Source organism: Heloderma suspectum, chromosome 1 (genome assembly GCF_057233095.1).
Source record: "Heloderma suspectum isolate Gila_16-S chromosome 1, 16-S_ref, whole genome shotgun sequence".
Classification (NCBI taxonomy): Eukaryota; Metazoa; Chordata; class Lepidosauria; order Squamata; family Helodermatidae; genus Heloderma; species Heloderma suspectum.
Window position 1 is genome coordinate 359,267,590 of NC_139458.1, and position 26,365 is coordinate 359,293,954.

At 44.1% G+C, this 26,365-nt stretch overlaps 1 protein-coding gene across 1 annotated transcript in view; it reads right to left on the reverse strand.

Moving 5' to 3' along the window:
* The window catches only part of RPS6KA2 (ribosomal protein S6 kinase A2), a 186,090-nt gene that overhangs the window by 75,628 nt on the left and 84,097 nt on the right, over window positions 1–26,365 (reverse strand). The gene's annotated exons all lie outside the window — the stretch shown is intronic.

Genomic DNA, 26,365 nt, shown 5'->3' on the forward strand with positions numbered 1-26,365 from the left:
CATTTCTAAATCCATGTAGGAAGCAGCCAGTAGGGGTCTACTTTAAAACATAATTTGGAAATCTTTTTTTCGTGCTTAATCTTGCATTTCCCAGTGGCTACCTTTGCTTCCTTATAAAAAGACAAAGAGTTTATTTGTGTGTTCTGGGGATAACAGTAGGATGACTGTGCATTACAGTTTCATGACCTCAGTTGCAGAGGATATTGAAAGCCACAGGAAGAGAACTGACAGGCGGTTCACCTGCGGTCAAAGAAATTGCTCACTGGGAGAGGCTTTTAAAGCCCATCTGTTCTGAGGCAATGACTGCTGCTGCTTGGTGTTCACACAGCTGTTCAGGCAGAATTTGGAATTGAGCAGTCGTTTCGGCTTACCAAGGCAGCAGACTCTGAAAAGCTGCATGGGTAGGTGAGACGAGTGAAGGAAGAACAGTGTATTTTTTAGCAGCCAATGGTGACAGCCTGATGTATTACATTGACCTTGTACTGGTGGCTTTAGGTCATTAAGTTATATTTATCTTGGCCACTCAAGGGCAAAGTCACACTCACTAGATGCAGGACTGACATGCTACTCCCAACCTATGGCTCCTGCTGCAAACCCCTGCAGGCAACTACCCAGCTTGTGAGGACTTTTACCCTAAAAAGTGGACTATCAATCCAATCAGTCAGTCAGTCAGTCAGTCAGTCAGTCACTCAGTCAGTCAGTCAATCAATCAATCAATCAATGGGATAGCATGTTAGCATTTGGAATACGGCTTTCCACAGCATGCATCACCTGCATAGGGCAGGGGTTTTCACTGGCTACCAAAAGCATTGAGTAACATATAAATCAGCCCCAGGAAGACATAGAGGGCAAGTCTGCACATTGTGATAAGCCACCTGGAAACAAGCCACTGGGGGTTGGTTATGCGATCACTAACCCTCAGTGGTGCTGACAGACTATCAGCCTCAGAGAAGCTTGTCATGGCTGGTTTCTAACTTACTCCTCCCGCCCACTCCCTGCATGTATCCCAGGACCCTTTGTGGCACAACTCACATCCTGCAATCCTTTGCTCCCTCACTACATTAGCAGCCTCTTCATTATTGGTCCAATGACTGTTCTGGTCATGTCTTGTCTTTGCTGGCTCTGGAGTGAAAATTTACTGATGCCTCCCCCGGGTCCCCCCCCCCCCCGCCCGCTGAATGATTTGCTACCTGCAAATACTTGTTTTATCAATAAAAAACATAAACCCTGACAGGTACTTATTTTTTTGCCTTGCGTGTAGGGTTAGCGCACTGCTGCCTTCACCTGTCGAAGAAGTAGCTTTCGCTCATCCTCCCTCCCTTGCACCCCCCTCCACTCTCTGACAGATGTAGAAGCAGCTCTCACTCACCATTCCTCTGCCCCCCTCCACTCTCTGACAGCCCAAGAAGCAGTTTGAAAAGAAAAAATGGAGAAAAGAGCAACTAAAACAATCAAGGGGCTGGGGCAACTCCCCTAAGAGGAAAGTTTACAGCAGCTGGGATTGTTTAGCTTAGAAAAAAGGCAAGTAAGGAGGGACATGATAGAGGTGTACAAAATTATGTATGGTGCAAAGAAAGCAGATAGGGAGACATTTTTCTCTCTCTCTCGTGATACTAGAACCCAAACAGTTCATCCCATTAAGCTTATTGGTGGGAGACTGAGGGCAGATAAAAGTTCTTCACACATCCCTAGTTAAACTATGGAATTCACTTCCACAAGATGTTGTGATGGCCACCAATATGGATGGCTTTAAAAAGGGGTTGGACAAATTCCTGGAGGAAAAGGCTATCAATGGCTACTAGTCTTGATGGCTAGGTGCTACCTCCAGTACCAGAAGCAGTATGCCTATGTACAACAGTTGCTGGGGAACATGGGCAGGAGGGTGCTGTTGCACTCATGTCCTGCTTGTGGGTTTCCTGTGGGCAGCTGGTTGGCCACTGTGTGAACAAAATACTCGACTGGATGGGCCTTTGGTCTGATGCAGCATGGCTCTTATGTTCTTACGAGTTCAGCCTCCCTCCTCACCTGCTCCACCCCCCACCACATGGTATCAGCCTGCCTCCCTCCACCCCCAATGTACTGGTTCCCTGTTTCTGTATCTGTTGTATCCTATAAAGCATGACTGTGGACTTCTTAAAGAAATTTTATTGATAAACCATGATTACTAACATGTTATAGACACATTTCTTGGCACTGTAAGAATAGTCTGGTATGGTCCGAGCTACTAATCTATAGTACTTTTTGAAGGCACTATTAGGACTATGTACGTTACTGGCTATAGGCTTCTCCTATGTGGTAGGCAGACTAGAGAGTTGTACCAGGTGGAGATGTAAATAATCTACAGAAGTCATAGGATGAAAATGCATTTCCATTGCTTATATGGGGTGTGCTACACCAGCGGTCCCCAACCTTTTTGGCACCAGGGACTGGTCTCGTGGAAGACAATTTTTTCACGGACCTGGGGGGAGGGCTCCGCTGGCAGACTTCCAGCCGCTGGGACACAAATGGCATCCGCACAGGGGACGCCATTTGCCTCCCTATTCTTTGCAGTAATCGGCTATGTAAATCAGCTACATTTGCATCCCAGTGGCTGGAAGTCTGCCAGTGGCTGGAGCCAGCCGGCAGCTCTGTGGACTCGCTGTGGAGCGCAGCCAGCTGGGGCCAGTGAGGATTCTGGCGGGGGGAAGGGACGGATCGCCTCCCCCCACCTGTGGACTCCCGCGGACCCAAGGTGAGGGGGTTTCGCACACCACTGTGGCCCGGTTGCTAACAGGCCACAGACTGGGACCGGGACCAGTCCGCGGCCCGGAGGTTGGGGACCCCTGTGCTACACAACGTGATACTGATAGGGGGTGGGGGCTAAATGGGATATGCTACCAAGTGGGAGAATAGGGGTGGGGATGAGATTATATGGGCAAAGCAACTTACTCATACACTAATGGTGGGGGAGGCTTATATGGGGAATGCTATCAAGTGGCTTATTGGGGGAGAGGGAATGCTTATACAGCCCCAGCTACCAAAAAGTATACTTATAGGAAGGGATGCTTATATGGGGTATGAGTAAAATGGATTTTAAGGGGTGTGTGGGGAAGCTTACCTACATTATTCTACAAAGTATAACAGCTGCAGTGGGGATAGGCACTTCTGCACTTGTAAGTCCTTTAAAACTGCTGCGCAGTACTTATGCATAGAATACATGTGGATAATGGTTTCAGATTAATTCAGTGATAGTTGTGTGGATATCTCGAGTTTCATGCCATGACATTGTTTCAGATGATGGATTCAGCAGCCATGGTGCAGGCTGATTTGGGAGCTCATAGATGGCAACAGCGTCATTCTCAGCCCCAGGTCTTGGAAGCTGGGGGTTTTCCTCAGGAGCAGGCCCCCCCTCGATTTGCAAATGTTGTGTAGGATGCAGCAAGCAACAATAACAGCTGGTACAAGGTCTTTCTCCACATCCAGAAGCATGTCAAGGGATCACCATTGCACTTCTAAACACCCAAAACGTCTCTCCACCGGGAGTCTCGCACAGCTGTGGTAGTAGTTAAAATTTTCTGCCATCTTCAGAGTGTGGTACAATGCCATGACCCACAGTTGAAGCGTGAAAGCCTGGTCACCAAGGATGAGGGGGCTTGTGAAGAATGTGCCCATGGTGAATTCCAGAAGATAGCAGTGTCATGGCTGCTCCCAGAAACACCAACGTATACGTCCATAAATCTGCCTTTCAAGTCAACAAGTGCCTGCAGTACCATACTATAAAAAACATTTTCGGTTGTAGAACTCTTCACCCTCCCCTGGCATAATAATAAAATCCAGATGTGAGAAGAATCCAGTGCCCCCGCCACACAAGGGAATCCTAGGTCATGGAAACCTTGCATGTTCTTTCTCTTGTCACCCACCTCAATGAGGTCAGACAGGTAGAGCTCATTCAGCACATGAACCATTTATCTGAAGATTTCACATGCAACAGATTTCCCTACTCCGAAGGTGGTAATGAGCAGGGCGTACCTATTGTTATGAATGCAAGTTTGTACGGTCCTGCCTGACCTTTTTTTTTTTCTGGTGAGCTTTTCCCCATTTGAATATCTGAATGCTGAATAACTGGACCAATTCCTGCAGCTACGGTTTCAAAAGTTGCCTGTGACATGCAGGAAGTGCCATGTAATCTCACATCATCCCAGGCGCCTACGTCCAGCCTCAATGTGCAAATGACTTCGGTACGTGGCAGTGTCCAGCAGCAGATAACACCGTCTGTGGTAAGCTGGTCCGCTACAGTGGCGGAGATTACAAAATTTCAGTCTTTTTCCAAAGCAGCAGACATCTGGCAGCAATGCGGATCGTGGAACATTCTCTGACCATCCTGGAATAGGGTTCTTGCATAGCCGTCCCTCCCCTTCCCCTCCACCTGCAGCACAGAGGTGCTGCAGATGCACTTGAGAAGCTGCTCTACATCGCATGTGACAGCACTGGAAGAGCTCGTGCTGGTGTCATGGGGATCGCCGAGGGCGTTTATAGCACTTTTCATGGTGGCAGCAGTAGCTGCTTCTTCTGCTGTCATTCAGTTACCAGCCTTTTTGTAAGCAGATGAGAGGTGTGGCAACAAGCAGGTATCACAATGATTAAGCTGCGGAGACAGGAGGAGATGAAGGCAAAGAGGGGGTGGAGAAAGAAGCGTGGGAAGGCTGGAGTTTGGGGGGAGTAAAGCACGCCTTGTTCAGTTACGGGTGGGGGTTAGCATGACACGACAACCCGCCATGGTGGGTTGTCATGCTGTGTGAACCAGGTCAGAAAGAGTGACGCGAAACTAGCAAAGAAGGGAAGGAATGATAGAAAAAGAGGCATAGCATTGACTTCCATATGGGTAAATACATAGAGATAGAAATTGAGATGGAAATGGAACGCCACCTAAAACTATATATGCAGTATCAAGTTCAGAACTAAGGCTATCCTATGCCCACTTACCTGGAGGTAAGCCCCATTGAATTCAATGGGAGTTACGTTTGAGTAAACATGTATAGGATTGCACTGTGAAAATTACGTTTTGTAAAATCTGAAAAGATTAATCTCCTACTTTGCCCAATTGAGCAAATAATGTTTCTCTGCCAAAACAACAGCTTCTCTGCCAAAATTCAATACTGAAGCTAAAACATTAGATTTGGTATTATCAACTACTGATTTTGATATTCAGGTACTTATATTTCGGCAGGGGACAGGGTGGAAACAAGCCCAATTTCCCCCCTCTGGCAGATACCAAGGTGTATTTCAAGTGTAAAATGTTCTAGCACTCAAACACAATAAATAGCTGTCCAGCTCCAAAAAATCAAGAGAACTCCATTCCTGCTGCCAGCAAATGGTTAGCAGCAGGCATGACTCCTCTCTCCAGCTGCTCCATTGTTCTACAGATGGTGCTTTGATATCCATTCACACCCTCAGTCACTGGTGGGTCATTCCAGCTACCTGCTGTGTCTTGCCCCCAAGGCTGATGTAAGTGGGAAGAGTAGGAGATGCGTTTGAGATGCTGTACGCAGTGTTTGTTTATTTGTTTATTTATTTAATTTACAATATTTATATACTGCTCCACATCAGAAGATTTCAGAGCAGTGAACAACACAGTAAAAGAATAAAACAGCAGGTTAAAAAAGTTAAAACTTTTTTTTACCTTTTTTTTTAACCCTGTTTAAAAAACTATTGTCTCTTCTACCCCTAGCCTGGTTTTGGCAATGTGCCCCCGGGTGCCCCCATTTGCCTCTGTTCCTTGGTTGGGAAGGAGGATGGTTGATTTCCCATCTGTTCCTATGGAAGATCAAACACCCTAGGCAGATAGGAAGCTTATTATTATTCTACCCTATGCTGAAGTGTCTGGGCAGATTACTCCAGCATCCACAGCTGGGCAATTAGAGCCAACCAAAATGTCACAAAACAGTGCGCAAGCTTTTGAGTTCTCCAGAACTCTTCATGTCTAGGTGATACAAAATGTAGCTGAACATTAGGCCAGGTGTTGTGGCCATGAGGTCTGCATTTTAGGCTCAGTCTCAAGATGGAGACTGCACACTGAATGAATTTGTCACCACTAGGTGTATTAGGTATCAAGTTACACCTAGGATTCTGGAGCAAAGAAATGGGGCCTGTTTCTGAAAACATAAAGGCCAGCAGTTACACAAACCCATCTTTTGCCTTAGGCAAAACACACAGGTTTCTCTGCATAGGCAGAGAACAGAGGTAGAGCATCTCTACACCAGGCTAAAACCCTGCATTTAAAATGGGGTTTTCTGCTTCACAATGGGCTCCCTTTACACATGCTTCCTTCCCCCCTTTCCCCACTCCTTTCCCCCCTTATCTGAGTCTGCCATATATTTCATTATGCAGCCGCTAGGTGGCGATGTGGTCTAGCTCCTCTTATTGTGACTTTTCCTCTTTTCATGAGGGAACTCAAGTGGAACTCAAGCACTGTAATTTGATAGCTCATTATCTGTGATCTTTTAAAAAAAATATAATAAAGGTCATTTATGGCACAATCCTATCGAGACAGGCAGCCGCTTCCGAACTCGGAGGTGACCGCCTATCCAAAGCAGGGCAGGAGAAGCACAGCGGGGATCGTTTCCTCCATGCTCCTCCTGCCCTGCATTTTTGACTAGACAGCTGATTGTGACTGTATAGCCATGGGAGCATGAAGCGGTGAAGGAGGTTGCTGTATGACACATAGGATATGTTGTACCAGCATTTCCGCCTTCCCTGCCCCAGAACGCCCCCAGCCATGCCCCCTTCTGGCCACTCCGCACTCCTCTTGCGAGTGCAGAGGTCAAGGCTGTTCACCTTACATGTCACAAAGCCACAACCCCATAAAACACTGCAAACTCACAAGGTCAGACAGCCCCACCACTGTGTTTTTGCAGATCATGGCACATCAGAAAATCATTAAAGGATTTTTCACTGTGTGAGAAAATATGGGAGAAGCTGGGGAAAAACGTAGAATGATACAGGACACAGGACAACTGCAGGAGACTAATGACGTTGTGTGGGCACACACCCACAAACAAGACAAGCAGATTGCACCTTAAAACCCCCATCGGGAAGACCCCCTAGGCTGATATGCCACTATGATCCTATTTTTATAGAGCTAGCCTAGCTGCAGCTACCCATACTCTGGGATCCTCTTGTTTGGATTACTGTAGTGTGTTATATGTGGGGTTGCCTTTAAAAATGATCTGGAAACTTCATGTGGTCCAAAATAGGTCAGCAAAATAGTTAACAGTGACTGAGGCTATTCTCTGTTGCTGGTTTTGTGATTTTATTCTGCTAGAGTTTATTTTCATTTTATATTTTTTATATTTGATGGAAATAAATAAGTAAGTAATTAAAGTTAACAGATATAGAATATTCCGCTATATGACTCTATCTATAGTGGGGAAGTGGTTTTCATAGCCCACCTCACAGGATTGCAATGCATTCATGTACACTGTCCTGAGCTCCTTGGAGGAAGGGCAAGATAAACAAAATATAACTAACAAACCAACCAGTATAGGCAAGGCCAGTCCTATTAGGCTGAATGAGGTGACTGTCTCAAGCAGTGGATGCTGGGGTGTGCAAGGGGGCAGTGGTGGCAGCCTTCAGCCGTTTCCCTTCAACAGAGCTTTACATGCCACACATCCTGCCATGACCGCACCCCCCCCCCCCACTAGCTTACTACCTTCAGGTACAATGGAAAGCGCTGTTCTATCACCAATGTTGACATAAGATTCAAATGCCAGTTCAGTCAGCTTCTGATTGTGGAATGGATGGCAGGGTAGCCATTTTGTCCTTTGCCTGAGGCAGCAAAACGTCTTGGGCCAGCCCTGAGAAGAAATGTAACTTAGAGAACTCTGGACATTTTGCTGCCAAGCAAGATTGTTTGAGGACAGGCGTGAGACAAATGTGGATCAGCTTCCCTTTACCTTTAAAAATGGCATACAAATTAATAACATTTCTAGGGTTTCTATAATGGTTTGCAATTTTTGGCCAGATGCCTTCCAAAAGAGGAGGAGGAGAAAGAGGAGGAGGAATATAGAAAAGTGCTGACTTTCTATTCCATCTAATGACAATGATATATGGGCCACTCTTCTTGCAGAAATCATGCCAGGACTACTAACTGAGGGGAAGGTTTGGCCATTTCCCATGAAGCATCAAAGCTAAAGAAATATATTGAGGGAGACCTTGTAAAATGTTTACGGTAATGTCCTCAATCAGATATGTATCAGAACTGGCAGTATGCTGAACACAACAAACTGGGGTCATGAGAGCTCTTGTGGGTCATTTTAGCGTAAACATTTATTTTATTTTATTTATTTTAGGGAGCAATCCTATGCAGATAGACATCTGCCTCCGAACTCAGAGGCGACCACCTATCCAAGGCAGGGGGATCATCTCCTCCGTGCTCCAGCTGCCCTGCATTTGCGGCTAGATGGCTGATTTCGGCTGTCTAGCCACGGGACATTGGAGCATGAGGTGGGGAGGCTAGACGACACATAGGAAATGTACCGGAACTTCCGCACTCCCCGCCCTGCCCCCGTGAATGCCCCCTGTCCCCCCACTCCACGCTGCTCTTCTGAGTGCGGAGTGCTGGGAAAATCTGCACCGCCTACAAGGCAGTGGGGGAGGGGGTGGGGAGGCAGTTCTCCAGAACCGACCTCAGAGCGCAGGTCCTGAGGTCAGTTTCCAGAAACTGACCAATCCTATGGCCATCTAGCCACTGTCTAGCGGCCACAGGATTGCACCCTTATTTACTTATTTCATTTCTATACCACCCAATATCCAAAGCTCTCTGGGCAGTTCACAAAAATTAAAACCACAAAGCGCAGCATAAAACAATATAAAATATGAAAGCTTAAAACCACAATATACATCAACCATAATCCTAAAGTTATCCCTCTATATCAGGCACTGCAAATTATAGTAGCATCACATTTAACTGGTAGGTGATTTTCTTCTCTAGTGCACTGTGTTTTTTTCCTTTATTTAAAACAAGTATTCCTGAAGTCATCACCTCAACATACATATTCATTAGGGAAGTATGAGAATTTCATTCCTGTTCGCAAATCACAAGAATACGTCCTGTTCACAACCCCAAACATGAATGCAAGCAGGAATGCAATTCTTGGGAAATTTTAGCAATTTCCAGAATTTGTGTTCATCTTCAAAAGTGCACACTTACACAAATGCATGCTTCCAAAACTCTGTACTGGCACAAACAAGCATCCCCCCCCCCCCCCCGTCCACATTTTTATGTTTTAGCCTAAGGGGGGAAATATGCCTATTGATTGGGGAAAATGCACACTTTTAAAAATTCACATTTTTCCGATCAAAAAAAGGCACTCGAATTTAGGAATGCGAACAAGGTGAACTGAGCTTCAATGTGGAATTTGGAGAACCCAAATGAGTTCAAACATCACATGTGCACTCATCCCTAGTACTCATATGGAATCCCATGAAGCTAAAACCAGTTTTAGAGAGGCAATTTTCATGGAGAAAACAATATGGAGGGAAGGGTTACAATTCTTGTCTTCCTGACCACACAGAGATCACACACCCCACATTTGCTGTTCTTTATTTATTTGTTACACTTCTATCTCACCTTTCCTCCCAGGACTGCAAGGTAACTGGTCTCCATTTGATCCTCACAACAACCCTGTGAGGTAGGTTAGGCTAAGAATCTGTGACTGGCCCAAAGTCACCCAGTAAACTTCATGGCCAAGTGGGAACTAGAACTCAGATCTCCTGAGTCCCAGTCCAACACTCTAACCACTACACCGCACTGTATCTCCAGCATGAGCTGGGCAGGGCTTAAGAAGTGGCAGTTCCTCTGACATGGACTCTCCCTCCCTTGTCCCCATAGGATTGCTCTGTTAGAATGCAATCCTATGCACATTTCGCTGAGAGTAAGTCACCCCCTTCATAAATGCTCATTGCTATCTCAATTAATGTATTAAGGTGGCCCCTCCCTTCCACAACCCAGTCCAAAATCAAAGAAGCTGCACATACTTAAGAAGGGAAGCTCTGATAAGACACTAAGGGTGCGATCCTATGCATGTTTAGACAGAGAAAAGGCCGACAACTCCCAGCATTCCCCAGCCAGGCTGGCTGTCGGCCTTTTCTCTGTCTAAACATGCATAGGATTGCGCCCACAGAGAGATTCTACCTTCAAGTTCTTGGAGAAAAGAGAATTGCAAATAAAACTGCAAAACAGTTCAAAACATAACACTCCACTGAAGATTTCTTAATCACTTGAACTGAGATCCACAAGTCAAATGATTTGAGAGCCTCAGTTTTGTTTTGCTTTAAGTCTGTTGCAGATAAACTGTTTCAGCTGCACGTAGACATAGCAGATGTAATGCCTGGACATTCTGCTTTCCTGTCCTTTGTAGTAAAAGTCTTGCCTACTACGATGGGTTGAAATCTTTGTAAAAACCTATGAGAGAGTAACACAATAGGTTTACTGGAGACAGGGCAGCACTGCAGCCACTTAAAATGCCACATAAGCCCCTTAAGAGGTATGATTAGTGTCGCTATTGCAATTATTTCATCACCAAGTCCAAACATTTTTATTTGCCCAGGCATTTTGAACTGCTTACATTGTTTAGCCTGCTTTATATTTTAAGTTGCCTCTTCATTGTCTATTTATGAAGGTTGCTGCTTTATTGTTTTATTGCATTGTATCAGGTGTGTTGAGTTTTAATTCATACCTACCAGCAGGTTTGGCATCAAGGGTAGGAATAATCAGGCATCTGCTGAGGGCTCACACCTAGTCAAGGGCACCACTGACAACAGCCCCCTGGGCTTGCTCCTCCTCTTCACCTTTGCAACCTGCTTCTTCACCTGCCTTTCGCTCTGGTCTGAACAAGGGTGGTGGTGAGGAGGAGGAGCAGGAGGTGCCACTGCCTTTTTGCTCACTGGCTCTCTGCCTGCCAAGCAAGCAAGAGGTAGCAGTGATGAGAAAGTGGATGAGGAGCAACAGCAGCTGGTGACAATAGCAGTGAGAAGGTAGACTGACTGAGGCAGGGGACCCATTGAGGGTGTCTTGCCCAAGGGCCCTCAAAAACCTGGAGCTGGCACTGCCTACCATACACCTCCCTAGTATCCATAAGAATGAAGGATGATCCAGAAATATTTTAAATAAGCAAGCTCCCTTCCTTGTGAGCTTCCCTCATGCTCACTATGCATGAATGCACAATGAGAGAAAATGGTGGCTTTCCCCTCTGAAAGCCAGTTGCCATCTGGGGTCCAGCCCAGAGGCCCCAGAAACAGGCCAGCCCATTTTTCTGGGCTGTCACCAGCTACCCTACAAGCAATGTGTCACCAGCCCCACCAACCCACTTTGCCTTTAGATGTTGTTTTTCACAGCTATGCTATTTAGTCTTGAACAATAAAATGCTATCCTGATAATGTGTAAGATACACACCAAACTTGTAAGTAAACAAAGGCAAATTTAAATCAAGGAAGTATTAACCATATGATGCTGTGGAGAAGTGGAAACAAGATGGAAGACTGCATTTACACTGAGAAGAGTGAGTGTGCTGACAAGAGTGCTACGTGACACACAACACACTTTCTTTCATAGAGCTGAGGGCGGGGGGAGTATAAACCAACCATTTCTCTATGGCCCAATATGCTATGCAGAGGCTTCAAGAATTAGCAAATGCCATTACAGTTAGAAGAGGAACACCCACTACTATTCTTAAATTGCAGGGCTGTCACTTCATAGGAACCCATCTCTGTACAACACAGCCTCTTCAAAGCTCATAGCAGGAGAGGGAAATCAATGATACAGTGAAGGCCATCAGTTATGCATTCAGCTTAAAATTAAGGTAGTTTCCCCCTATAGATAGTATTCTTATGTAATAGCATCAAACTCCCATGGAATAACCTCAGCAATGTTATTCTTCTGGTGTTCTTTTGTTCTCAACCTTAGGGACATTGTTCTTACATAATGACATCACATTGTTCTGCTATTATGAGCATTTCATTTTTAGTAACAAAAGCAAAACGGAAAGGAAAAAAGTGAGGAAAGGACAAAAGGTAAATCAAGTCCAATGGGAGGGACTGTAGCTCAGGGGCAGAACACAGGTTTTGCATGCAGAAAGTCCCAGGCTCAGCCCCTGGCATCGCCAGTTTAAAAGGATCAAGTAGCATTTTGCAAGGAAGACCTCTGTTCAAGACCCCAGAGAGCTACTAGGCTCCTTCACATGGAGATTTTATCCTGCAATTGAGATTGCTCCTTCACGGAGATTTGTGGGCTCTTTACATGGCGCCGTGACCCTCCAGGGAGTCTCCTGCACTAAATGCCCTTTGTTCCATTTTTAAATAGACAGCATAAATGAGCTATCAAATTACCCTGCTGTGTTCCGCTTCAGTTTCCTCCATGAAAAGAGGAAAAGCGGCAAGAAGAGGAGCGAGATCAATGAAAGACAATGGAAGACTCAGATACGGGCAGAAGGAGGGGGAGGGGGGAAAGGAAGTGCATATAAAGGGAGTCAGTTGTGATCCTGCATTTAAAATGGAAGCAGAAAGCCATGTTTTAAAAATAAATGCAGGATTTTCAGCTGGTGTAGAGATGCCCACTGACAGATTACACAGTACTGGGCTGAATGGACAAATGGTTTGACCTATGTAAGGCAGTGTTGTATGTTCCTTCTCCTATCTGCTCCCCGTGAGCCCCAAAGTGCACTACAAGGTTCCCATTCCAGGCTGGCTGGCGCCCTGAACAGGAACACCTCCTGTTCGGATTTTGGAGGTACACTGTGCTTCAAGGTCCCCACTTGTATATATCAATGCCACTTCCCAACATTCAATCCCACTCTCCCAATATTTCATCATACTTCAGTGTAACCAAGAAACAGAACCCAGGATGGGGCTATCTGGATCAGACCAGGCTTGATTCTAAATGGTGACCAAGAGCAGGCAGGCAGTTTAGCCCCCAACCAAAAGAGATTCTTGAATGTATCCCTTTACATCCATATCAGTGAACAGCTGCAATTCATTCCTATGGGGAAAGATTAAAGGCGTCACTCAAGGATACTGTTGCAATGAGAGCCGGATCATCCTGTTACAAGTAATGTGGCCCACACTGCCATGGATACCACAGTGGGTTGCACCCACACATCCCAGGGCCCCTTGGAGTATACAACCCCTTCGTTACAGGCATCCCACCCATCACAGTGATGGGCATTTTGCTAGTATACTACAACTGAGTATCTACGAAACGTGGCAGCCCACTGAATTCTATAGAGCTTTGTTGTTGTTGTTCAGTCGTTCAGTCGTGTCCGACTCTTCGTGACCCCATGGACCATAGCACACCAGGCCTTCCGTCCTGCGGTCTCTTCTATAGAGCTATTCCAGAACAAAGTATGTGTGGCATACAGCTGAGCTCTTGACCGTGTGAGTGCCATCTTCCATTGTTTCTACTACTCCACAGAATCACATGGTTATGAGTTAAAATTGTCTTTGTTTACTTACAACAATTGACATTACTTTAAAAGATTTATCAAAGACTGTCTACAGCACTGGCATTCTGATTCTTTTGTAGCCCAACTTTAAGCCGCAGTATGTCATTATCATTGTATTAATCTTAAACTACCCCACCATTCTATTGCAGATGACAGGCAAGTGTTACTTCACCATGAAACATGCAATTTTAAAATAAGGAAGTGTAAAAAGCCAGTATTTAGGGCCTCTGAGATGACATGAGTAGACCCACAAATTCATATGCCTTAGGAAAGTGTTGCTTTTTAACACACCATTATTAGCACAAAGATATTTAATTTTAAAATTTGGAAATTCTCATGCTACGTTTCCTCTTTTTCACATTTAGCATCCTTATAGGTATTAGATTTGCAAACTACTATTTATCCAACAACTCCACTAAAACCAGCTCTACTGAGGACAGGACAAAGTCACTCTCAGTCATGAGGACATGGACCCTAGAGACACTGGGGCACTTACTCCCTGCCAATTCCCTTACACCTCCGCCAATTCCCTTCTGCAAGCAGTTGCTCTCATTGATTCTGTTGCTCAAGCGGGACCCACAGCATATGCAAGGGAGATTTAACACTACCTAGCAGAAGCCCCGATACAAGGGGAAACACTTGTTTCTGGAAGGAAGCAGGTCACTAGAGCTCCCTTATGTGAGCTCTGCAGACCTGCCTCCTTCCAGAAATGAGTGTTCACGCTCATTTCAGGTTGCCCCAGAAGAGCTAAATCTCTGTTCTGAAAATGGTGGGAGCTGCTTCCACAAACAGATTCGGCAGGGCGTAAGAGAATCGGTGCAGGCATAAGCACCCCATTGGATTCTGCCTATTGAGCTACCTAGAGCTGCTAGGACACTTGTAACTCTCTTAAAATTTTATTTATTCATTTTATTTGTATCCTACCTTTCCATCAAGAAAGTGGCACTCAAGGCAGCTATGAAAATGAAAGAAGTAAATCAAGGTCAAATGTTAGATCATATGTATAACAAGCTGAGACCTAAGTGGTGGGTGGGGGCATGAGATGAGAGGGAGACAGGAGCATTCTTTCCTCCATTCCTCTTTTTGTCCCCCTCTCCCAGACCCTTTGCACAGAGAAATATCTCTCTGAGCTGCATCTAGTGAAATCCCTTCACAGCACAATATAGAATGTGAATTAGATTTGTCACATAGTCCTAATGTATTTCTACCAGATAGGGCGATATATAATTAACAATTAACTCCTCCCACTGATGGAACAGTGGAACAAGAAGAAGTATAATCCCCCTATAGCCTCCTGCCCACCCTCAAATCTGGTCTGGAGGGTTGAGGGACCATCCAGAGTAGATTTTGGGAGAGACGAGAGGAAATTCCTGTTGCACAAGCAGAAAGCCACTCGTACAACATTAGATTTCACCCAATGGCTGCAATTTTGTACAGTATGGAAGTGGGAGGTGCTTCCAGTAAAGGTGGAAGATGGCACTGTGAGGCATGGAAGTGGAATACTGGGCAGGGAGGGGAGAAGGAATTTTATAGGAGTGAGTGAAAGAGCTGGACTAAAGGGCACAACTGTGTCCTGAGAGCAAGAAGAACGGGAGGAGGTTGTCAGTTAGGGAGACATCAGACAGGGAAAGATGTGAGCCAAGACTGTGGAATGGGCAGTTCACTGGTGATCCAAGAAGTAATAATTCCTAAAACTCAACCTCTTCTGCCTTTCAAACCAATGTTTAATGCTCAGTTCTGGTTTCATTGTTTTCAAAGACAGTTCTGGTTGCAAGACATCGAGTATCTCTATACTAGCCTAAAATCTTGCATTTAAGACGGGCCTGCTTCCGTTTTAAATGCAGGATCATGACAGACTCCCTTTACATGCACTTCCTTCCCCGCGCCCCTTTCCCCCTTTATCTGAGTCTTCCTTATGTTTCATTATACAGCTGATAGATGGCGCTGTAGTCTAGCTCCTCTTATTGCAGCTTTTCCATGGAGAGAACTCAAGCAGGGTAATTTGATAGCTCATTATCACAGATCTTTTCAAAAATGGAATAATGGTTATTTACTGTGGGAGATGCCCTGGAGGTTGATGATGTCATCTAAAGGACCCGCCAACTTCCGTGAGTAACCAATCTCAATAGCAGGATAAAAGCTATGGGTGAAGAAGCCCATCATCTGCTGGGGTACATCTTGAGGGCATTATTCTATATTAAATTCCTTTATGGTAGGAATTATCTTTTATGGTAGGAATTCTCATCAATAATAAACTCTCTCAACAATGATTTCTTTAACATTGTTGAGAGGCTTTAATGCTTTATCATGAGCTTCGACAATGAGAATTCTTAGCTACCTTGGACAGAAACAGATGATAGCAGTGCCCATGAAAGCCAAATGTTGTTTAAAATGTATTATTATAACAAAAGCATTTGGCCTGTTGGCTGTATTTTTAATACATCCAGTGAATGATACTACTGAGGTCAAGCCTGGAGATCTAAATAAATCCATACAAACATAAGATGTGTGAGGTAAAGTTGAACCAATGTCAAAGAAGCCAAGATTTGTTTTTGTTTTTCCAGCTCTCCACTTTTGGTAGGCTCAAGGTGGTTTGTTGAAAGTGCAACAGTATAAAACTATAGTTAAATAAAAGAAACAGGAAAAACATGACAACAAGACAACTCTCAGACATCAAAAAAACAGCAATTCAGTTGCCACCCCACCCAACCCTATCAATCAGTCTCCAAAAGCCACCTGGACTTGCAACCCTTTTGGAAGGCCACAATGGAGGAATTAGGCCTAATCTCCAGAAGGAGTTTGGGAGCAATTATAATAAAGGTCCTGATCTTAGCTGTTGATGATTTTATCTCACATAATGAGGACAACTGGAGAAGTCAGGGCCTGATCAAAAGATTTTAACTGGCATGGGAGTTGATATAATGCATCAGTCTTTATAATACAGTGCTCCAAAGCCATGTAGGGCCTTAAAGGTAAGCATCAGTACCTTGAATCCAGGCAGGAAACGCATAGAGAGCCAGTGCATTTGCTGCATAGCTGGTAGAATATGTTTTCTTGCCTCACCACATTTAGTGGGATGTGAATTACAGCATTTTGCATAAGCACTTCCAGATTGTCTTCAGGGGCAGCCCATGCAAAGCACACAACAGTAGTCAATACTGCAAGTTACAAAAGCATGAATAAATGTGGTGAGATCTCTTTCCTTCAAAAAGGGTCAGAGTCTGCACAACAGGTGCAGCTAATGAAAGGCGTTCACAACACTGCTGTTGCCACCTATTTTTCCAGGAACAAAGCAAGGCCCAGGAGAACTCCAAAGTTCTGAAACTGCTCTGATGGAGTACCATTCCACTTAAAGCAGGCATAACAACTCCATCAAGAGCATTAGGATTACCCACTAGTATCACCTCCATCTCGTCTGGATTCAAGTTCAGTTTGTTTACCTTCATCCACTTGCCCAAAGCTTCCAGGCAATTGGTTTTTAGCTGAGACTGTTGCATCTGGATGCTTAATGAAAGAAAAATAGAGCAGAGTGTCATCAGCATATTGATGACACACCTAAGTCCAAAGCTCCAGATGATCCTTCCCAGCAGCTTCATATAGATGAAGCCCATGCACATGATCATAACCTAAGCGAGCCCCAGAGGCAGACGTGGAGTTCTATAAGTACAGGGGCTAACGCATTCTTTGAGTGATTCTGTATATAGGCTACTTGAAAACATCTATTATGAATGTTCCATTTCAAAATACTAGGCTGACGTTATCAGTAGATATTGCTTTATACAAAGCAATACCAAAATAATTATAAAAATAAAATACCAATTAGTAAAATACCAAAGCCTGAATCAGAGATTGCGTTGGAATATTTTGTAATGTCATGTTAAACATGACCTTTTGTCCTGCTCTAGATCGAGTCTTGGCTGTTTGCAAGCAAGTACAGAAAGCAATGCAATAGAGTAGTCCAGTTGGCAAGCACACAGGTTTCAGTCCAAGGAGGTTTAAGCTAAGGCAGAAGTGGTCAAAATCCAGGCAGAGGTCAGAACACAGGCAGGCAGGCAGGCAACAAGGAGCAGGCAGCAGCAGCAGTAGTCAAGATAACAAGCAACAGGTCAAACACAGTAAATCACTCAGGTACGTTATGCAGTCCAGAAGAAGGGTCATTGAGTGGCCCAAAATGTCAGGAAACAGAGCATCAGTCACAGGGCACAGTTCTGGAGGCAAGGTACACGGCAGAGGCTGGATGGACCAAGGTGTTCCAACACTGGCTGGGTTTCCAGTGAAATCTTTTAAGCCCAAAGTCAGCCAGACCCCCACCCCCACCCCAAGCTCAGTTGCAGCAATCAGAGCTCCCTTTCCAGAGCCTACTCCTGAGGAATCCCTTTCTCCTGAGGAGACCTTTTCTGGATGCGAGCACCCCTTCACACAGGAGCCCTACTAGCCTGTCACTTGAGGCGGCAGCGCTCCTGGGTATCAGGGGGTGGCTCAGCTTTGTCTCCTGACAAGGATGGCCCTGTAACCACCTCCCCTGAGGGCTCAGGCTCCTGTGGGTGTGGTGGGAGTCCCTGGTCTGGGGTACCCTGGGCTTCTGGGGCCTCCAGCTCCTCTGAGGAGGAGGTCTCCTCCAATCAGAGCATGACACCTTTGGACTGAACACCATCCACTAACACAGGGGTAGGGAACCCTGGACCCTCAACCTTCCTGGGTTCCCAATCCAGGCCTTCAGGGTTCCCCAGATGGCCATGCACACTTCCCATCGCCCCATCTCCTTTCCCCAAACCATCAATCATTTGATGGTTTCCTGGCTGTTGTGTAGTTTTTTCCCCATTCTAAAAGGTTGAAATGCCTTTCCTAAGGTTTAGTTACTAGCAACAGGAGCTATAAGCTAAAATATGTTGGTATTTTTGGCCCCACTCCTTTGCCTTTTGCCCCACCCCTTTTGCATTTATCCCTGCCCCACCACTGCGACACGGCCCCTCACAACTTCTCCAAAATTGAATTCAACCCTCAGGCTGAAGGAGGTTACCCACCCCTGTACTAACAATAGATGTGTAAATAAGTAAGAGTCAGCCTTGATCATAGCAAACACTCTTTTCCAACAGCACAAGAGGCGACTCTACACATGGACGTCACCAGATGGTCAATATCGAAATCAGATTGATTATGTCCTTTGCAGCCAAAGATGGAGAAGCTCCATACAGTCAGTAAAAACAAGACCTGGAGCTGACTGTGGCTCAGATCATGAGCTGCTTCTTGCAAAATTTCGGCTTAAATTGAAGAACGTCGGGAAAACCACTAAACCGTTCAGGTATGACCTAAATCATATCCCTGATGAATATACAGTGGAGGTGACGAATAGATTTCAGGGATTAGACCTGATAGACAGAGTGCCTGAGGAACTATGGACGGAGGTCCGTAACATTGTTCAGGAGGCAGCAATGAAATCCATCCCAAAGAAAAAGAAATGCAAGAAAGCCAAGTGGCTGTCTGATGAGGCTTTACAAGTAGCTGAGGAAAGAAGGGAAGTGAAAAGCAAGGGAGAAAGGGGAAGATATACCCAACTGAATGCAGAGTTCCAGAGAATAGCAAGGAGAGACAAGAAGGCCTTCTTAAATGAACAATGCAAAGAAATCGAGGAAAACAACAGAATGGGAAAGACTAGAGATCTCTTCAAGGAAATCGGAGATCTCAAGGGAACGTTTTGTGCAAAGACGGGCATGATCAAGGACAAAGAAGGCAGGGACCTAACAGAAGCAGATGAGATTAAGAACAGGTGGAAAGAATACACAGAAGAACTATACAGGAAAGATCTGAATGTCCCTGATAGCCATGATAGTGCGGTCACTGAACTTGAGCCGGACATCCTAGAGAGTGAAGTCAAGTGGGCCTTAGGAAGCATTAGTAACAACAAAGCTAGCAGAGATGACAGTATTCCAGCCGAGCTATTTAAAATCCTAAAAGATGATGCTGTTAAAGTGCTGCATTCAATATGCCAACAAATCTGGAACACTCAACAGTGGCCACAAGACTGGAAAAGGTCAGTTTACATTCCAATTCCAAAGAAGGGCAATGCCAAAGAGTGTTCAAACTACCGCACAATTGCGCTCATTTCACATGCCAGCAAGGTGATGCTCAAAATCCTACAAGCTAGGCTTCAGCAGTATGCGAACCGAGAACTACCAGAAGTACAAGCTGGGTTTCGAAGAGGCAGAGGAACTAGAGATCAAATCGCCAACATTCGCTGCATCATGGAGAAAGCAAGAGAATTCCAGAAAAACGTCTATTTCTGCTTCATTGACTACGCTAAAGCCTTTGATTGTGTGGATCACAACAAACTGTGGCAAATTCTTAAAGTGATGGGAGTACCAGACCACCTTACCTGTCTCCTGAGAAACCTGTACGAGGGTCAAGAAGCAACAATCAGAACCAGACATGGAACAACCGATTGGTTCAAAATTGGGAAAGGAGTACGACAAGGCTGCATATTGTCACCCTGCTTATTTAACTTATATGCAGAGTACATCATGAGAAATGCCGGGTTGGATGAATCAGAGGTCGGAATTAAGATTGCTGGGAGAATTATCAACAACCTCCGATATGCAGACGATACCACCCTAATGGCAGAAAACGAAGAGGATCTAAAGAGCCTCTTGTTGAGGGTGAAAGAGGAGAGTGCAAAAGCTGGTTTGAAACTCAACATTAAAAAAACGAAGATCATGGCATCTGGCCCCATCACTTCCTGGCATATAGAAGGGGAAGAAATGGAAGCAGTGACAGATTTTACTTTCTTGGGCTCCAAGATCACCGCAGACGGTGACTGTAGCCATGAAATTAAAAGACGCTTGCTCCTTGGGAGGAAAGCTATGGCCAACCTAGACAGCATAGTAAGAAGCAGAGACATCACCTTGCTGACAAAGGTCCGTCTAATCAAAGCTATAGTTTTCCCAGTAGTAATGTATGGCTGTGAGAGCTGGACTATAAGGAAGGCTGAGCGCCGAAGAATTGATGCTTTCGAACTGTGGTGCTGGAGAAGACTCTTACGAGTCCCCTGGACTGCAAGGAGGTCAAATCAGTCCATCCTAAAGGAAATCAACCCTGACTGCTCATTGGAAGGACAGATAATGAAGCTGAAGCTCCAATATTTTGGCCACCTAATGCGAAGAGAAAACTCCCTGGAAAAGACCCTGATGCTGGGAAAGACTGAAGGCCAAAGGAGAAGGGGACGGCAGAGGATGAGATGGCTAGATAGCATCACGGATGCAATGAATATGAACTTGAGCACGCTCCGGGAGAGAGCGGAGGACAGGAAGGCCTGGCGTGCTATGGTCCATGGGGTCACGAAGAGTCGGACACGACTGAACGACTGAACAACAACAACAGCCTTGGTTGATGGGTGCTAATCTTCCATTAAATAAACATTAAGAACATAAGAAGAGCCATGCTGGATCAGACCAAGGGTCCATCCACTCCAGCATTCCATTCACACAGTGGCCAACCAGTTGTCAACCAGGAACCCACAAGCAGGGCATGAGTGCAACAGCACCAATGAAATTAACATTTCATTGAACTATAGTTTTATTTCCATGATATTTCCTTCAAGTAAATCAACATTTGTTAGAAGTTTTCTGTAGTCTCTATCTTTGAAAGAGGATCAGGCTGTAGAATGCTCTTCCCAGAAAGGCTCACCTGGCTCTAGAGTCTTTCCAACTCTAGGTGAAAACCTTTCTATTTTCATAGGCTTTTTAAACCCTTCATTTTGAAACCTAAATTTTGGTGTTGCTGGAGAGATTTTTGTTATATTGATTTTATTCTCTGCTGCTGGAGGGTGTTTTTTAAAAATTGCATTATATTTTATTGCTTATAGTTGTGTTTTATCATTTTAATTGTTATTGTAAGCTGCCTGGAGAACTCTGCTATTGGGCAGCATATAAATATTGTTAGTAAATAGATAAAGAATTACACCAATTCGTATGTTTTTATATAGGAAAACAGCCAGTGTGACAATTTGGTCTACAGCCAGGTCACTCGGAAGAAATGTTCCTAAAGACTGAAAACTATAGTCTTTCTCAATATAGCAGCGGAATCAGGAGACTGGAGAAGGGAAAAATAAGTATCTGTGATTACGCTAGGCCACAGTGCCCTTGCCAAGAGCTCTTGAATTTTTGCTAACAAGAAATTGGGCATTTCCAGTCGACATGGTAATAAATGCTTAAATCTGGCCAGATTTACTGATCTGCTTAGTGCTGGTGGGAGTGGATAATTCAAAATACATACTTAAACCTTTAATTTAGCTCTCATAACTACTGCCCTTTGGTGCCAACAATGACATGGTGCTGCCTGACAGGAATTCTGATGGTTTCTGATTTAAAATTCCTCTTCCCTACTAAACAATCCAGGTGCCAGTAGTGGGGATGTTCAGCAGGAAAGCAATCAGAACAGAGCAGCAATAGGTTAACAGTGGAGATCATTCCATTGTCTTGATTGCATCACAGCCTTCTGTTCTCCACTGAAAAAGACTATTTAGGAGCACCTATATAGTTAGCACTATTCAGAGAGTGTGATGAGTAAAGAAGTCTTTAAAAGATAATCTCCGCAAGTGGATAACTGAAATTCTACAACAGTTACATTTCTTAGATGTTTTGGTTTAAAATATCTACATATTCATATCGACCAATGGTTTACATTTTGGTAGCTATACAGTTGCACCTTTATTAATAATATTGTCAAGTATTGCTAAAAACAATACCCACATGTTTTGGCACAGGGAGTTACTGATCTATTGCCAACTTGACCATAAGGCAGGGGTTTTGGAGAGGACATTCAAAAATAATAATCCAAATTAGCATTTGTACATTCTCAAAGTTACTTAATGCTGATTGGTTATCCTCCTTAATATATGCTAATTGACCACTGTACTAGCAATTATTGCAACTGCAGAGTGGTGAAAGAATGGATTTTCCTCACTCTGTCAGTCTTTGTTTATGGCTGGAGAGTGGAGTAAGGATTCTAATTTACTCAATTATCATAAATACGGAACCACTGACTAATCATATCTCATGCTCTTCTGAGTCAGTGCATTCCTGGCTTTCCCATAAAGACACACACTGCCAGTTCTGCTGTTTCTGCAAATGCATACAAAAGATCACGCAATATGGATTAATTGGCCCTGATTTGTTATTTATTTATTTCATTCATTTATTGAAATTTATATCCTACCTTTCCTCCAAAGAGCTCAACAAGCATACATGGTGTCTCCCCCTCACTCCATTTTAACCTCACAACAGCCGAAGGAGGTAGGGAGGGAGGTCATGACTGGTCCAGGCTCATCCAGTCAGCATGGCAGAGTAAGGACTGGAGCATGGGGCTGTCCAGTCTTAGTCTGACATTCTTGAGGGTAATTTTTAGTATTGATGCCTCTTGTTAGAAAGGCAGTTAGCAGAGAAAAAGAAGAGGCAGAACAGAATGAGTATTTACCAGTCCCATATGCACACAAGGCTAAAAAGGAGACCACACTGTCCTTAGATGAAGGAAAGAAAAACAAGTTTTACTCACAATATGCTTGCATATAATATGCGGGTACAGTGTACAATTTCAAAGAACAGTTTGTTCAGTCCATTTGTGTTCTATAACACTGGCAGGAGCAAGAGAGCTAACACAACTGCTCCCAGCAATGGAGGAGGTCAGAGAGAGAGGGACAGGGAAGGAAGGGGAGGAGCAAAAGGAACAAATCACAGGAAACCACACTGTAGGCTATAAAGATCCTAAGGCTAGCTGTGGCCTAAATTCCCATGAGCTAACTAACTGCAACACTGCTAGTAACTTGCAGACAAGCTTATAAATATTCTCAACAATTCTAATCACTATACAACCACACGGGTTATGTAACATAACCAGCTTGGCTTACAATCCAGGTGGTTAAAGTGTGTGCGTGTGTGTGCGCACATGCGTGCATGTGTTGGGGGGGGCGATGGGCTAGGGAGTCATGATTTCTGATCAATTACACTGATTAACAGTAGGATCGTGTGCTTTGAGATGTGTAGGATTCACCTACTTGCTTGCTTTGGCTGATGATACTATTAGTGCCACCCATAGAGGTAAAAGATACAAAGGAAGCCCAGAATCACAGGATCTCTGAAAATTTAATATCCCTGCACGCAAAGAACAGTGGATAACAGTGCTGCTATCTATCACTAGAGGGAAGTGAAAGGTTTATATACCACTAAGGCTGCAATTCTATACACATTTACCTGGGAGTAAGTCCAATTGAACTCAATGGGGCTTACTTCTGAGGAGAGAAACATTGGATTGCACTCTTAGGCATGCATATCTGCATGCAGCAATAATATCTCTTACTTTTCCCTGTAAGAATAATACATGTAATCTAGTCATTCAGGGTTTAAGTGCTGTACAACTTTCTCCTTTCTCTCAAGCATCATATAGGTAGGAATGGTGGAATTTTCAGCACTGAAAGCTATTCTGCTCCTCTTTAAAGTCACACCAAACAAACACTACCATCACTTTTCCTTTTCGCAAAAAGGAAGTGATAAACCTTGTAAGTCAGCCTTCCTCAACCTGGTGCCCTCCAGGTTTTGGGAGCTGTAGTCCAACACATCTGGAGGGTACCAGTAGAGGGATGCTGTTGTAAGCCATAAAAAAAAAACATTTAAAAAAATCAGAGAGGCCATGTTGCTAATTAATGCCTACGTTGGCTTTTTCAATTTACTGCCCATAGAGAAACGTATCAGCCTGATCAGTATTTGAAATGCACTTGTAATTTTATTGTTTTAAACTGTTGTACTATTGTATATCGCCCAGAGTAGCCAGGTGACTGGCCAGATGGGCAATTAAGAAATTTAATTAATAAATAAATAAAAATAAATAAATAATAATTACACCCTAAAGAAAAACATACTGAACCCATAAACAAGGACCATATTAAAACATGTTCATATATATATATATATATATATATATATACACACACACACACACGCGCGCCATCTGGTTAGTGATTAAACTCTGAAATGTTATGGAAGAATTTTCCCTTCTACATTTTCCAAAGGTAGATTCTCTGCACACCTGTTACATTACCATAGAGGTTTTTCACCTCTAGAGCAGCAACATAGTATCCAAACTGGTCTAAAGGCTGAAGACCGATGTAATATTAAAAAGACGCTCACAGCAATGTGATGCATATATTATCTTCTGTCTCTAGCACACCAGAGAATCAAATGCTAATATGTCATTCTTCCTCTTCACCTGGATGTTAGTGCTTTTGCATTCTCCTCCTCCATCTGAGAAACAACTTGCCTGAAGCTGAAGGTGCCAGCCTCCTCTCTTCTCAGAAAGCTAACTGCGGGGCATTTTGTTTCTTAAGATGATGGAGGTGGTTGCAGTGGCAAATGGACAGGTGAGCAAGCAGGAAGGGGCACAAATTATATATCACTGTCTGATACGCTGGTGTGCTAGAGACAAATGTTAATATAAGAAAAGAGATGACAGTGTTCAGCTTCCTTTATATATCTGTCTTCAGCCAAAGACTCACTGAATGGAACTTATTCTGAAGTAAAGTACACCTAGAACTGGATCATACATTATAGCTGCAGTGTGGAAGTACATGTTCATTGTTATCACATGGTAAACCATAAGCACAGACCACTCACTGACAGCTTCCATCAGAGGAGGAGATACCATGGTTGCTGAGACTGGTACAGATCCTCTCTGGAAGCAATAGTTGAAGAAGCATCTCTTGCAAAGATCTCCACAGATTATGAGGGAGCGAAACCCCCAACTTCCACTATAGTAACAATGCCAGAAATCAAATTTAGGTGATGCCCTAGGCAAACAAGTAAATTGAAGCCAAATTGTTTAGTATCACCGAGTGGTTGGAGCAAATGGAACCTTCAGCTGCAGATTCTGGAGGAGTATTTTCCATGATCAGTGTGGCTATCTTTGCTTTTTATGGGCAGATTACAGCACTTTCTATCCAGAACTATTAAAATAAGCCTTCAAAAGTCCTGTTATGGGCCATGATACCATGTGGTAGTTGCATTCACAATATGACAATCATACTTATTTAAATCTTTCTTATCTCTCTATAATCCGTCTTTTAAGGAAAACCCTCCCAAGGTGGCATACAGAATTTAAAAACACAATAACAATAACAAAACAACAATAAAACAATAATACAACCAAAATTAACAGCTAAAACCAGAAAACCACATATGTACAAGTGCACCCAATAAGGTCCTAACTCAGTTATAGGCCATGGTAAACAGGCAAGTCTTTAGGGCCCGCCTGAACGCTGGGAAAGGTGGGGAAGACATCAAATGGGACAGCGTTTCACAAGCTACTGAGAAGGCCCTGTCCCTTTTGTCCACTAGCCTTACTGCTTTGACAATTTTATTTTTAAAAATTTTTCTCGAATTGTGTAGGTGTCGTTCACAAGCAATTTACAACGGGAAACCCTGCTAGAGTCAGTGGGCCTTGTGTGTGTGTGTGGGGGGGGAGCCCTCTTCCAAACCAGTGACTGAAACATGGGAATCCCTGTTGCCTACATCTCCAATTAACCAGTTCATGCATTAAGTTCATATATGAGACTGGGCACCCATGAAATAACTGGACAGGGCTAGACAAAAAAAATGTGTGTGTATTTAGCTACAACCCTTCAAATCACATGGAGAAGATTATTCTGGTATAATTTATCTTAGATTTTTAGACACAGTCATGACATTCTGTTGTACAAAGGAAAAAGGTAGCCCTCTCTATTTTTGTGTGCAGCCTTGTCACAAATGGGGACAATGGGAACTAATTGGTGAGCAATCAGATCATTAATTAGTGTGGCGGCAACCCAGACTGCACAGCCAGCCATCTCGGACACCCCTTGAGATCTACCC